Source organism: Bemisia tabaci, chromosome 8 (assembly GCF_918797505.1).
Source record: "Bemisia tabaci chromosome 8, PGI_BMITA_v3".
NCBI classification, from domain to species: Eukaryota; Metazoa; Arthropoda; class Insecta; order Hemiptera; family Aleyrodidae; genus Bemisia; species Bemisia tabaci.
The window spans coordinates 21,307,495-21,323,574 of NC_092800.1; the positions used below are offsets into that span (position 1 = coordinate 21,307,495).

The 16,080-nt window shown below is 40.2% G+C and overlaps 1 protein-coding gene across 2 annotated transcripts in view; it reads right to left on the reverse strand.

Moving 5' to 3' along the window:
• Positions 1–13,080, reverse strand: part of LOC109032594 (octopamine receptor beta-2R) — a 291,710-nt gene extending 278,630 nt beyond the window's left edge. For both annotated transcript variants that reach the window (XM_019044810.2, XM_019044811.2), the window contains exon 1: positions 12,219–13,080. The gene's annotated coding sequence lies outside the window, so the exon portion shown is untranslated. The remainder of the gene's footprint in view (positions 1–12,218) is intronic.
• Between the last annotated feature and the right edge of the window lie 3,000 nt (positions 13,081–16,080).

Consider the following 16,080-nt stretch of genomic DNA (forward strand, 5'->3'; position numbering starts at 1 on the left):
TTGAACCTCACTTCGATAGCCTAGAAACGGCTCCAGAGGCAAAGAGAGCCCCCCCCCCCCCCCCCTGCCTCCACATCGGTATTACCGCAATGGTGGAAGTTTTCAATTCTGGCATTCCAACATTCAACCGAGTTGACCTACGTGCTAGGTGGATGGTCAACAACGCGTGGAGTATTTCGTTTCGCAAACAAACCGATGTTTTGTGAACATGTTCGGCTCATTACGTTACCCGAAGCTAATTATCCATCTCGGAGGTGCGTGCATTTGAGATTCGGACGTATTTAGGCTAAAAGGAACTATGTTACACGCAAACCCTATGCACATAGTTCCTTTTAGCATAAATACGCCTATTGTAGCTCTTGAGCCGCACGTATCAGAATACTAAAAGTCGCACACTCACAAAAAAGTTACGGCTACACAGACATACCGTCCGTTCCGGGCTCAGATGCCGAAAGTTCTAGGTGCTGAGGCCGTAGCCTCGATTGATCTAGGTGCTACGCCCAGAACTCTCGGCCCTTGAATCTGGAACGCGGACGATATGTCTGACCCGTAAGTACGGCTTCCTGGCCGGAGTTTTTTTTTTCAGTGGACGGAGAAAAAAACCTCGTGCGTGAGACCCGAAGTTTAGGTCATATGGATCTCTGAAGTTTTCGGATTGAGCATCTGAACACTTAAAGTCTAGCTTTCGAGGTTCGGATCACACATCTGAAACTTCAGTTCTTACATCTGAAGTACTTCGGTTTTCTCATCTGAAAAACTTAGGTTCTCACATCTGAAGTACTTTAGATGTAAGAACTGAAGTACTTCAGACTTAAGAGCTGAAAGTACTTCAGATGTAAGAACTGAAGTACTTCAGATGTGTGAGAACTGAAGTTTCAGATGTCTGACCTGAACTTCGGCAGCTAGATCTTAAGTGTTCAGATGCTCAATCCGAAAACTTCAGAGATCCATATGACCTAAACTTTGGGTCCCACGCACGAAGTTTTTTTTCGCCGTGTGCACTTCTGTCAAATGGTCCATTCCCTAACCTTTCCAGGTTTTCTCTGACCCTTGCAACCCTAGAGGTGACACAAGTGAAATCGGGTCTATGAGCGGGGAATCTACTCAAATCTTGTGTAGAACATAACCGCGCGCAGGGTAGGCTGGGAAGCAGAGAAGGAGATGATCTGGGATAAGGGAACCCACGAGTGGGAGTGAGGGTAAAGGACGGGGAGCTGATGTTTATGTTGATAGTAAGCGACACGGGAGTCGGGAAGGGGGGCGATCGGGGCACGGGGCGACTGGGGCACGGGGCACGGTGACGAGTGAGGAAAACGCCTCGGTCGGTCGCCCGGCTCGGATCCAGCTATAATCGTCGCGGCACAACCTCAGTCGGGATCGCTGTCCGTCGCGGCGTCGTCGCGTCGTGTCGTTTGACATAGTTTACACATAACCTGTAGCATCGCCGACTCTACGGGATGATCTAAGGTTAAACCGCCAGACTCCAGCAACGTCTTCTGTAGGTCAAAAAAAGGATTTTTCTTTGCAAGAATTTTGTTTCCATCACGGAGAACAAAACTTCGTGCATGGGACCCGAGTTGAGGTCATATGGATCTCTGAAGTTTTCTGATCACGCATCCGAACACTTGAGGTCGAGCTGCCGAAGTTCGGGTCTGACATCGAGGCACTTCGGTATGTACCGGAGTACTTCAGATGTGTGACCCGAACCCTTCGGTATTTACCAAAGTACTTCAGATGTCTGACCCGAACTTCGGCGGCTGGTCCTCAAGTTTTTAGATACGTGATCCGAAAACTTTAGAGATCCATATGACCTCAACTTCAGGTCCCGCTCACGAAGTTTTTTTCTCCGTGCGGCAGCCTGATAGTTGAAATTTATGTCGGCACGACAAGGATCGAAAATCGATATAGTACACGGCGTAGATAGGGCTATGTCTTGTCTTATCATGCCGACATCCATTTAAAGTTTTATCAGTCCGGCTGCGTCAAAACGTTTAAAGTCTTGCAAGGGGTATAGGGGTAGGTATTCAGAGTTGAGAGAGATTATGAGTGATAATTTAAAAATGACTAAAGTGAGTGTAAATAAAGTGTGACCATCATGACAAACTCTTGCCTAATTTATAATTTTGCGAGTTTAAAACTCTTTTTCGACCGTTATTAAGTCTGAAGAAGCATACCTTTAGTTCCATATATATCGGAAGCGAGGAAGATTTTAGTCTGAATAGGTTACGCGGTAAATTATAAATAAGTAGCAGTGCATCGTGTTGACTGAATATGAAACAAACTTATAATGGCCTGCAAACATCAAAGGCAGGAGAAGAACAAATAATGGGAAAGACTTCTAAATATCTCAGTCCTTGGCCTCGCCGTTCCTTGTTTGTCCTTATTTTTCTTCCCTTGAATTACGTGTACACCCTCTGATGACAACTCCATATTTGGCTCTTCGCGTTCCACCGGGGAGCCTAAAAATAGTGGACAATGGCCAGGATGTGATTTGTCACTTGTCTCACTGCTGTCCGTTATTTAGGAGGCTTAGAGAGAATTTCTCATTTCAGATGAGGACAAAAAGCCACTCAAGCGCTCATCAATCTTCTTTCAAAATATATAAGAAACCCTTTTCGTCCTGTAAACTTCTCATGAATGTAAACTTTGCACTGGTGGAAACTTTGTTCATGATCCGATGTCTCAGGGTGGCCTACAGTTTGGGTCAATTTAACGCAAAACTATGTTGCGCAACCAAGTATTTTAGGTTGACTTGACATAATATAAAGTAACACAGAATGACACAGAGTGACATCAAACACGGAAATTTTTAACTGTGTAAGATCTCTAGAAGGCCTGAAATAGCTGAGCTAATCACGAGTGGGACCCTCAAGTGGTCATACTCAGTCTGTAAGATACTCTAGAGAGGAGAGTTGCGGGCTGATGGTTGAAATTAGTAGACAAAGCGATAGACCAAGACGACAAAAAGGATATGGAGGGATCCTATTGGTGGAAGCGGGTGGTTGCAATTGGCATAGGAGAACGTGATATACGTGATATATGTGTGGTGTGATCATTGTTGAAAAAATTTCTAGAATTTATAAATTTTATTTAAGACTTATCTGAATCTTAATTTTGGTTGGTTTATTTGGGCAAATTATTAAATCTAATTTTATTTATTTTTCTATTTTTGTTTCAATTTTTAAAATCAACTTCTATGAATTTTATTTTGTTTTTAAATTTATGTTAGTTCCTTTTAGTATATTTTCATTTTTCCTCATCTTTTATCTTTTACTTTGTTTATTGATTATTTAACGGCAACCTAAGAGAGACCCTGTAGTAAGCCTCTCATTTTCTCCCTTAGTCTGTAAGAACCACTCGTTTCAACCAATAGGATCGGTCCATACTCCTTATTTCAGTGCGCAGCATTTTATTGGATTATTGAAATTGATGGACAAAGCTATAGACAAAGATAACATAGGGAGTTGGGAGCGACCCTATTGGTTAAATTGGTGGTTCTTATAGACAGAGGAAGAAAATGATGGACCAACTGGAGGGTCTCTCATGGGTTGCCTTTAGTTAGTCTATTACTTACCTTATTTGGATTGCATTTTGCAAAACGGAACCAGAAGAATTGCAATGATGCTAAGATTGTGCATTTTCATCATTTGCAATAAAATTACTGAAACCATGAAAAAATATGAAATTTACATGGAATTTTGTTTTAAATTTACAGTTTTTAGGGAGTAAAATAGAAACTGTTAGTGGATAATCAGGTTTTTCTTCCAAGACAAAAGAAGTTGCACGATCTTAGCAACATTGCAAAGCTCCTGGTTTCTTTTTGCAAAATGCAATCCATTCGTCCGTCGCAACCATCCGCTTTCACCAATAGGATCCCCCCATATCCTTTTTGTCCTCTTTGTCTATAGCCTTGTCTATCGATGTCAAAAATCGGCCCCCTGAGCGTAACGGACGGAAACAGAAGTGACCTAACAACTAGAGTACCTTATAGCGAGAGTATGGACAGATCGCTTGATGGAGAGCTTAGGGCCCAAAAGTGCAGCGCAGCCACCCTTCTGAGCAACTCCTAACACACGAAATTTCACTGCCAGCCTACAGATTTCAATTCTAACCAAGATGGCCAAGAATGTACATAAATGAGCGTTTTTTCGCAAAAATAAGTAAAATTGCGCAAAAAGTAAGCCAATCACATGCTTTATAAACGACGGTTCGTGACAATTGTCTTTGTAAATCGCTCCGGACATTTGAAATTCACAGGTTGGTTGCATTTCTGGGCCCTAACTTTATTCGCGGAGGCATCGGTGAAGGCCTGATGAACTTTCGGAGTTTCACATCTGTCTATACTCTCGCTATACAGGTACTCTACTAACAACTAGTTGCCGGTTGCTCGAGCAGTAGCAACTAGTTGCTGAGCGGATCGCGGCGGCAACGAAAGGCGAGCGCGGGATGTGACGTGACGTCGCGAACGGACGGCGGATTGTCGAGGTCGGGAAACGGGGGAAAAGCAGGACTCGTGGCCGTGGTCCGGGGAGCGGGCACTGTTTTTCTCTGTTTATGCTAATTGGGGCATATTGTGCATTGTGAAAAGGTAATTACTGGATGACGATTGCGTGATGAACAACATAAACTGGTCGTTGTCGTCGGCCCCCGGCCCCGCTGCCTCCTCGGAAAAGCCGACATGCCGTCCACGCCGCCTGCTCGCCTTCGATTGCACATTAATGCGTTATTCGGCCACCCGAGCCACATCATCGAAAAACATGGAGTACATAGAATCGTAATGTAAATGGACGATCTGGCGCCATGTCCTGATCGACGAGTTCCGAGCCCGGTGTGCGCCAACTACGGGAACGGGTGGAAAATAAAACTTCTTACGGCATACTCAAGAATGTTTCTGCCTATATAGTGTAAATTTTTTCTCTAATGAAATTCAAAAATTATGCTAAACTTATTAAATACGGGTGCTACGACTTAGTGAGTTTTTGGATTACCGCTCTCTTGTTGTGCCGTAGTATCTTCATTTATTTTGCGAGGAAAACTCCACACTTTTACAGGATACCTGTCATTTTTGATACGTTGGATAGCTTTCAATTCCGTATGATGCTGTGAAACACCTCTGTTGCGATCTAGTTGCTTGAAGCGCCGCAGCGCGGCGGGCGAGGGTGACTAGCGCGACACGCGCACTGGCGCCTACAAACCTAACAGGGATACTTCACGCATTGCGCAATGCGTGAAGTATCCCTGTTAGGTTTGTAGGCGCTGTTGTGCGTGTCGCGCTGGCAGCACGCCGCCGCGCGCTGCTCCGCTCTGTGTTTGGCTCTAATATTTAAACTCGCGGAGCCAGCATTTTTCAACTAATAATTTTGAAATGTTTGCACACTCTGCATGGATTATTCTCATTTAAATTGATGGGGAAAACAAATTTATTAAATGAAAATACGAGTATAATGTGTGTTTTGTGAATATTAAGGTGGCTCCGTGTCAAAATTTCCGTCAACCCTTGAACCAAGTCACTGTTGTTTATTTCACGCGTGGACGTAAGCTACAGGACAAAACAGGTGCGCGGACAAAGAATCGTTGACGGAATGGCCTGAAACCGACACATCCGTTATCGGGATCGACTTTCGAGTCTTAAACTCATGAGCCCTGTCCACAACGTTCTTGTCACATGTCCATGGTTCATGAGTGCCACATTCAGTTGGCACATGATTACGTTTGACAGAATGTCAAATCCCACCTCCAATGGGAATCAAGCCCATTTTAACCGAACAAAGTGGTCAATGTTCTTTGGTTCGTCTTTCTTTTGGTTACATTGACCGAATCTTTGGATTTAGAATTTTCAACCTCGTTAAAAGTTAGGTACCAGGTTTGAATGTGGATCTCATAGGTGATAGTACATTTCGCTGGCCACTTGCAAGTCAGTACCTCTGCATTGCAACGAGAGAAATAGGAGTACATTAGTTAAGCGGGACACTTTCTCCATCCTTAGATGTCTCAAACACATGAGATAGAGAGATGTCTGAACTTTCGGTCGATTTAACAGAAAATTGTTCGATCAACCAACCCCTCCTGGTTGATCCGACCAAAAAAAAGTGATCCAAAGAAACAATAGACAAGAACATTTTTAACCGTGCACATCTTCAATCAGGTACCTAAAAGACTTGACGTTTTTGACTCTCAGTTATTTCATGTTTAAGTGTGGTCGTTTTCTTAAAAAATTGTAACTGCTCAACTTATTACCAATAAGGCACCATTTTTAAATTTTTAATTTGTTGTTTAATTTGAATTTTGAATTTTTAAATTTTCCACACATCAATTACATTCTATTCAAACAAAATTATGATGAGGCAGGGGCATGCTTTTCAAAACACAATTTCTGTTACGGATCGTTCAGACTTACAAAATAATTCAGTTTAAACGATCGATCTCAGGGGGATATTCATTAAAAAATGTCTTTGAAGTTTTTTGTTTTTGGTTCATGTTGTTTAAACTTTGAAACTGCTGGCGATCGAACGGACGCTGTGAATTTTATAATTCTGCAAGAAACATTAGACCTCAAATGAGAAAAGTTCCGAACGCTTAAATTTTACCAGCTTCAAAAAGAGAATGAAAGGGACTTAATTCATGAAAGGATCTTTTAGATTCGTTTGGCCATGCAATTCTACGTAAATAACTGAATGAGGTACAAATAAAGCTCTCGTTAAAGGTCTTTCATTTTGCGTTTTGTGATGAGTATACAACGGCAAAAACGTTGTCATTTAATGCATTGAACTCCAAATTTACAAAGGAATATTTTTTACGCATCCAAGCGTCAGTTTTTTTTTTTTTTTTTTTTTTTTTTTTTTTTTTTTAAAATTGATTCTAAAATATGTTTAAATATATCTAGAAGCATAGTTAGGCAATCCTGAGAAAAATCTAATATGCACGAAAGTGTAAAAAAATGAAAGACAGAAAAAACAAGTCGCATGAGTTAATTTTTCGAAATGAGCCTCATCGACGGCCGAATTCTAAACTCATTGTTCTCCATTTTAAGTCTTTGCCACTTAGCTCCCGTATAGACAAACACTACCCAGCTCACTACTCGGAAAAGCAGAGAGCTTTTATACGGATTCATTCCGGTTTTGAATTCGGCAACCTAATTAACGTATTCACGAATACACGAATGTACACTAACGGCACAGAATTCGCTTTAACGCTCTTTCAATAAACGCTCTTTGAATCGTTGCTCGTAAAATTATAATTAATGCTTCAGTTTACAGGCTAAAATAATACTCGTGCGTATCAAAGAATTGTTGGCTAACTGAGATCAGAGCATTTCCCTTTTCCGCTGGTAGGGAGATAAAGGAAACCCTCATACGAGCGAATTCACAAAATCTTCTCACGTCATTTCAGTAATTATTTTTGTGGTATCATAATGCCGTTTAACCGAGAGATAATATAATTTCCCGCATGCATTTTTAGTTTTCATTGATAAGAGAATGTGCTCATCCTGAGTTATCTTCATACGATACGCGATTAAAAGTATCTCTCGCGAAAAAAATTTACAAAATGAAGGAGTAGGCCATTAGATGTGTTTTTAAGATGTTCATTGTTTGCTAAATGAAAGATGCTCATGTAATACTAGATTCAATCTGCGCTCCTCGAGGAATTAGAAAAAAATGTGCTCGTTCAGAGGAAATTATCTTTCCGAAGTAAATTCAATAAAAGAATAAAGCATTTTAAAATATCCTCGAAGAACCTTGAGGAAGAATCAGTAGATAAATTCACATAAAAATCAGGGATTTTCTGGATTTTTTTGCGGAGTCTAGATTTTTCCGCGTCTAATTATGGAATTTGAAGATGATTTTTTGAAAGTCACAATCCAACAAACACGTAAAACCGCAAATCGTGCTTCACAACGTAAAATGTTTTTGGTAACGTAATCATCAACGTAATCTGTTCCGCTCATCGCATATTTACAATTTGAAATTCTGAGGTAAACTTAAAATTAAACGGCCTATTTGAAAAGAGGAAAGCAAGAAGGAGGCATTCCTGTAACATTGGAGACAATCTTTAAAAAAGCCTGATTTGTTTTTTCTAAAACAACACGCCAGGCAGGGAAAGGTGATCGAGTGGCTAGTATAAGCACTGCTAGTAAGGGCCTGCCCCTGCCTGCTTCCTTCGCGAATGTACAGTTTATACGGCTTGGATTTTCTCGATTGAAAATTTTAGGGCGAAAAGTGAGGACAAATTTTGAGCTTTTCTTCCCGAAATAATTAATCCAGGAAAATCTAGACCTTGTTCGTTACACATGTCTTAATTTTCCTATCTTCATTTTCAATGTATGTTCGGACAAGATGATATACCTTACTCGGCTTTTCTGCGAGCTTGATACCGTTTAATAAAACAAAATCAAAGGCTTCGCAGTTTTCCATATTTTGAAAAAAATTAGAGGGCACTAACTCGTGGGAGACGCACGTGGAAAAAAATATTTGATTGCTGTATCGAATGTTAAGCCATATGAGCAGTAGAATTACTGATTTGATTCATTTGATTCAAGCAATCGGAGTACGGGTATATTAATCAAATCATCCACACACGGAGAAAAAGATATTCGATTAATATATCTTTGTCCCGATTATATCAAACGAATCAATTACTATATAGGGTACGAAATGAAGCTCACGTGAGCTTCATTTCGTGAGAGCTCATGAGAGCTTTACTCTCATTTCATTTGTTCCTTGCGGTACCTCCTATTCCCCGGTCCATTCCAGTTTATAATATTTGCAATTGGTCGAACAGTAATCTTTATTCCCCGTTGAGACACTCACTGGAAAAAAACACATTGGATCTAGAGTCCAGACCCTTAAAAACATCGACAAGAAAAAATACTCTTGATTCAATCAGATTTAAGCTTAAATCAAGAACCAAGCCTCTTAATTCGAGCGGATTTCCTTTTGATTTAAGCTTAAATCTGATCGAATCAAGAGTCCTTTCTCTTGTCAATGTTATCAAGAGTCTGGACTCTAAGATCCAATGTGTTTTTTTCCAGTGCTGTGAAGACCTAAAGTACGGGAACCAATCAGAAATGGATTCGCATTGTCTTTACAGTATAAAGGGACTCTCATTAACCCTCACAATGTTCACTTCGCAACCTCTCCGGTTCACATTAGAAAACATTATGAGAACAAAATCACCCCCATAAAAGCAACAAGTTGTCTCAATCGAGAATTGACGGACGCAGCCATTCCTCTACTAAATGTTACCGGGAGCTGAACTACTTTTTCGGCTCTTCCATCGTGCAGAAGCAGACGTGGGGAGGAACCACGTCCCCGCACGAGTTTTTCACGGGAGATACACTGTTTTCGCGGGGCCCTCGGGAATGGAGCTCGGAGATTTGGCCCGTGTTTTTCACGCGTCCAAATGGCACGGTAATCACTCCAAATCGCTACCCCTCGCCCCTCCCTCCTCGCCCCTCATCACTCCAGCTCACACGCTTCTCAACTTCTCATCCGTCCGTCCGGGTCTCTTTAATCATTCACAATCCCCTACAGCTCCCCTGCGAACAACTTAATCCACCGATTAGCCCTGATCGGTGCAAACAAACAAATACCTCCGTCTCCTCTGTTTTTCCCTCGCCCTGTTGGTGCATCAAATGGATTGGTAGTAATTTAAATTGGGGACTCCTTCGAATTTGAGGCGCTTCTACGGAGGGATTTTCAGCAGGGCGTCTGCTAAAGAAGGCTGGCCAAAAATCAGTGCTGTTACACTGGAAAAAAAAACACATTGGATCTAGTGTCCAGACTCCTAAAAACATCGACAAGAAAAAATACTCCTGATTCAATCGGATTTTTGCTTAAATCAAGAACCAAGCCTCTTAATTTGAGCGGATTTCCTTTTGATTTAAGCTTAAATCTGATTGAATCAAGAGTATTTTTTCTTGTCAATGTTTTCAAGAGTCTGGACTCTAGATCGAATGTGTTTTTTTTCCAGTGCACAGTAATTTTTCAGTACATTCTCAAGAAATTCAGTGTCTCATCAACAGAAAACTTCTATCGGAGGTCTTCTAGCCGCCATGACCAGGGACCGCTAACATTGTTTTTAGCTTTTAGATTACTTTTATTCTTTTTTGACGGTTGATGATGACCGGGAGACCGGTCGAAACGTCCCATGATTTGTAATAATTATTGTGTGTTTATTCAGCCTCATCCTTACCTTTTCCTGTCTATTGTAATTCAACAGAAAAATTCGGTAATTTTTTAGTACCTCTATTTGACAAAAAATTGGAAAATTTCAAAAATTTGGAATTCTTGCTCGAATTTCGACGAAAATGACGTAGAGCAAAATTTCATCGGTGATTTGAAGATTAACCGACCACACAATCGCGATCTCGTAGGCTAATACTACTCTATAGGAATACGCACTGGAAAAAAAAAACACGTTGGATATAGAGTCCAGACTCTTGAAAACATTGACAAGAAAAAGAACTCTTGAATCAATCAGATTTAAGCTTAAATCAAAAAGAAATCCGCTCAAACTGAGAGGCTTGGTTCTTGATTTAAGCTTAAATCTGATTGAATCAAGAGTATTTTTTCTTGTCGATGTCTTTAAGAGTCTGGACTCTAGATACAATGTGTTTTTTTTTTTTTTTTCCAGTGCGCGCAGGTGACTGCATACTTTCCAGACTTTATTAGTCTGAAAAAACACGAGTGGTATGAAGGAAAAATTTTCGGACCTTTGTGAAATTTCCGGACTTTTTCAGTTTTTCCGGATTGCCCTTAAAAAAGGAGCACTATTTCCGGAAGTTCCGGACTTGTAGACACCATATTCAGGGGTTAGTCATGACCCGAAATCTCGCAGCTTTTGAGCGGGTCCCCCTACCTAACATCAATAAGTTTTTCCATCCCATAAAAGCGCTCGCTTAAAGTATATAATATGGCATTTCCAGATACCGGTGGAAAAACGAGTTGAATAAGTTTTGTAGACTTTTTTGGATCACTTATCAACGCGTAGCAAAATAGACAAGAAGACGATCAGATGGACACTGAAAAAAATTTTCTTGAGATATTATTGTGAATTGAAGTGTCGTTTCTGGTTGATAAAATTTGGTTTCTATTTCTTTTTTTGGTTAAGCCCGTGCAGATTTAACTTAGAGTCATTTATCTTTGGTTAAAGAAACGTTGTTTTCTTATCGTATTTTTAAACTTAAACTTAACGATAACAAAATGACGCTAACTCAAAAGAACTGATTTTGCAAGAAAAACAAATTTCGTCGACAAGAAACGACGCTTAAGTAAAAATAATATCTCAAGAAAAATTTGTTTCAGTGAAAATTTCCGTTTGTGAAGTAATTGTAAGTCTCTTAAACCACTTAAGTCTCTTAAGTCACTACCGTTACTCTAGTTTTAGAAGGTTTCTGATTGCATCTGATCAGCATCCTTATTCTAAAATTGACTAGAAACTCCACGAAGTGTAGCGAAAAAGTAGTTTGTTAACCTAAATTATTTCATGAAGCTTTACCCCTCAATAGAGTTATCTTCATTGTAATCGAGTCAAAATTTCAAGAAGGTACCATCGAGTCAAACTTGTTAAAGTCATGTTGAAGAATGGTTGAAAGAAGAAATGAGCAAATTTTCAAGGTCATTACCCAAAACCCTGGCTGCTACGGAGCACATCCCCTGGTGAGTGTCCGCATCCTTAACAATCCCATCGATGCAATAAAAAAAACCCTTCCTGGGTCTAAAATCGAACAGTATTAGTGTAACGGGCTTAAGTGAAGATTGATACCAACCATTGCCCAAAGAATAGTGCAAATCAGCGAGAAAAGATTTCTAGAAATGGCTTGTGTAGCAAACAAAATTGCAGGGAGCCAAAGAGCTTAATGTCAAGATGAGCTGAAATTCTCTATTAAAGTATGCTGGAATATAACACTAAAATATAATCCAATTACATGTAAGATTTTCTTCAGCAGGAAAGAGAAAAAACCAGATTTATTTACAAAAAGGTTAATTAAAATACCTTAGAAGTGCGACGAAAAATCACGAAGGGGCCTTCATTCCTGATATTTCAGCAATTAATACGCTGAGGGATGAACACAAACAGTTACAGTCTCTGATAACTCGGATAATTTAGAATAAGCATAATGAAAGCAAAATTGTAGGTTTCAATGGTTTCTCAAGAGGATATATTTCAAAGGTTAAATTTGTAATGAAAGGGGCCGGAATTAAGATAATGTTTATTACCTGTATTAATGGCGTGAATATTGCTTTTCTTATTGCTTCTTGCGAATAGAGTAATCACTTTGTTATCACACTAATTCTGAACCTCACGAGGAAAATAGAGGTAAAAATCATCAACAAAGATGTCACTAAAAACTTTTTCACTAGGATTTTTAAAAATTTATCAAACGAGCGCTAAAAAACAATCGGAAACAAATTCATCCAGTCGAAAAATTTAAAATATTAGTCCACCAGAAAACTATATTCCAAATGAGAATTCCACAAGTACTGGAGTTTGACGAGAGTGAATCACAAACGAGACGAACACCACACAAAAATAGGAAAATTATCCGTGGGTACACACCTAATCTTCAATGAAATTCGCCAAAAAAACCAACAGTTCGTGCTATCTTCGCACTGTCAATAGTAAAATTATTTATGTAGTTAAACCGCAAGGGGCACTATACTAGAGCAATCCGCACCACGCTTCACTGTACCCTCCTCAAATCACTCCGACTCGGAAATTATAAATTCTCGATTTCTGCCGAGAAATCCTCGATTTTTGCCGAAAAAACTGCTCCGAGCTCCGCTCAGGGTTCGAAAAACCTAGCCTAAAATTTTTGCACTAATTCGGCTCGGCAAAATTCGGCCACAGACATCCAAAACCGTTCCCTTAAAACTTTTTAGATGGGGCGAACTGAAGATTCCGGAACTGAGGGTCAACACGACGACTATCGGTCCGTCGAACTCGGCAAATCGCGCAAAAATCTACCGAAATTAATTCGGCAAAAATTCGCAATCTGCTCGGCGGGAAGAGGAGACTGCGATGAGCGCTAGGACCCCACGCGACGGCGTTAGCAAGTAGCGGCCTCGACTGAGAAGCTCACGAGTCGGAGCCCAGCTCGGGAGCCGATTGAAAACCCCCCTAACCCCTCCCCCCCTTACCCCGTTCGCCCCTCCCGCCCGTTGCAAGGCCCCCCTCCACCCGCCCCGGAGCATCGTTAATTGACATTATTTATCCTTTTATTTTTGGCTCTTGTTAATGCTGTTTCCTTATTTTAAAATTTAACGTCTACCGAGGATGGGATACGGCGGGATGGCCGGGGGTAGGGGAATGCCGTTGTTTTTCCGAATGAAATCGATACTCGATGTGCAACCCAGACTGGTGCATATTGCCCGTATTTACAGTAACAGGAAGAACAAGAGTTGAGTTCACCTTCACTGGAAAAAAAAAAAAAAACACATTGGATCTGGAGTCCAGACTCTTAAAAACATCGACAAGAAAAAGTGCACTTGGTTCAATCGGAATCTAGCTTAAATCAAGAACCAAGCCTCTTAATTTAAGCGGATTTCGTTTCGATTCAAGCAAAAATCCGATTGAATCAAGAGTATTTTTTCTTGTCAATGTTTTCAAGAGTCTGGACTCTAGATCCAATGTGTTTTTGTTTCCAGTGTTCGTATGATTTTCAATTAGTCAAAAATGTGGTGTTTTAGTAATTGTGAGCTTTTTCTGGTGTAAATCTCAAATACTGACTGGGAAATTGCGAGTCTTCAGAGTGATATTTGTAAAAAAAATTGTACTCTAATGAAGAGATATCATAATGGATAGGGAACCCCTTGAAGCGGAAGTTCGTCATTCAAGTGTTGAACTGTATTTTCACAACGCACTAAAAAAAAATTCTCAGCGTTTTTACCAAGGTCCGTCGGTACCTTTACCATCTCACTTTTTTTACCAATTATTGGTAATTTTATTAAGACAGACTGGTAAGCTTACCTAAAAACCGGTATTTTTACTGTTTTTTTTCAGGTAAGAATACCACTTTTATCGGTAATGAATTCCTGGTAACAATGCCATTTTATCTCGGTAATTCTACCACAATCGATAAAAAATATTGGCGTTTTTACCAAGGTCTAGTAAAATTACCGAGAAAGTTCAATAATTTTACCGAGATTTCTCGGTAAAATTACCAATTCCATAAATGGTAATTTTACCAAGAAAAAATTGGGATCAAATAGAACCCTGAATTCTTGGTAATTTTACCCTTTTCTTAGTAAATACACCGAGATTTTTTTTTCAGTGCACGACGATATTCCTCGGGGCAAACGGATTGTGCAGATTTCGAGGTGAGGGGGCGGTGTCAAATTGACTGCGCAAAAGGGCGCTGGGAGTGTGTTAAAAAATGACTTCATGTAGACAAAGGAAAAAAAGGCGAGCCTCATTCCCGGAGCATTTAGACGTAATTCCTACTTTACCCACGCGGTTCGGGACAAGATAAAATTGAGAGGGCCGGAAATTCAGGGACCCTCCGCGGGACGAGAGAACGGGGCTTAAAGTTCAAAGTTAAAATAATGCGTTTAAAGGGCCGTGGAATTGTTTTGCGGCCTCTTCGGGCGAGGTGAGAAACGTGAGGGGAACTTTCAGCCGGGCGCGGGGGTGAAGAATGTTATATTAACCACCGCACACTGCCGCTTGGCCGTGGCGTCCCCTCTGTGATCGCTTAAAGGTGTCTTAAAACCCCCCCGCCTCCTCCGACGCCTCCTTCTACCCTGAGGTAAACGGCGGAGGTTGGATAAACGAATTTCTCCTGTGTTTGAATCCTCTTTTTGGTTGTGCGGAGGCACGTTTCGTTTCCTCGTGTGCTTCGAGGAAACGCATTTTGGAGAATTTTTCGGATTTTCGATTCAATTCACTGGTAAGGAAAGGAATTGCTTGACGACAACGCATTCGTAATACAAATGGAAACTTATGCAGCTTTTGGAGCAGGTTTTCAGCAGATTTTGGAGATTCAAGCTTATGATTTTGTGAATCAGACAGTATTCCATTGAGCAACCTTGATTAAATCAAGAGTACAATTCAACGATTTCAACTTAGATTAGCCTCACTGCATTTCATTCCTCTTGTGTTCAATATATTTAGCCCTCTATGGCATAGTGTTACATATTCGTAACTACACTTTTTTGTTTTTTCAAATATTATACAAATTTCATGTGGATACATGTACAAATTCTTTCAATTTTTTTTTTAAGTTGAAAGAATGATAATCCAAATTTTGAAATGTTGAGGAAAAATGCAAGGCTCTTTGTTTTTACGAAAGCTACAGTACAGATTTAGGGTTAACATAGAACTAAACTACTTGACGTATCTAAACTTTCTGTGACTTTACCTCAGATTACAAAAAATATTCGCACAAAATTTCAAATTTCAGTGTTGCTGAGCTTTTCGGTTAGTTTGCAGTAATATAAACAGATTGTATACAATTATACGAGGTGGTGAGTAGAGACGAGTCATTCCATAAAATCCTGTCAATTACAAATTAGTGATTTCTATTGTTATTCAGGAGTCTGCGGAGTGTAATATCCATGTAAAAATATTTGCGCCTTCAATATGAATCAACGCATCATTCGTTACACGCAGTCGCGACAATGGCCACATGATACACTATTGACAGGGGAAGAACTTGAGAAATGTGTGTAGGCATATCGTGACGTTGGAAAAATACGATCTTCGACTTTGGCGGGTCAATTTCCCCTTCTTAAAATACATTTTTAATAATCAAACTAGGTAGAATTCGATCTCTGATATTTTTGCATAACACTACGAGGATACTTTTTAATGGTGAGGCGGAATCTTGCAAAATTTACGGATTAAAAAATCACGGTCTCGATACATCATGAAACATTGATGTGCATTCGCCATCCATTTTGAACATCGAGGTAAGTCTCATCGTTTTTCTGTGGACACGTGCTGTCACTGAAATTTCACACCACAGTTGACAAGTTCTGACCAGCGTGTGGCACAGTCGCAAGAAATTAGCACTTACAAAGTTTACGTTGGAATCAACTATTGAGCGGATTTCACTCTGTATTTACATAGGCGGATCCCGGC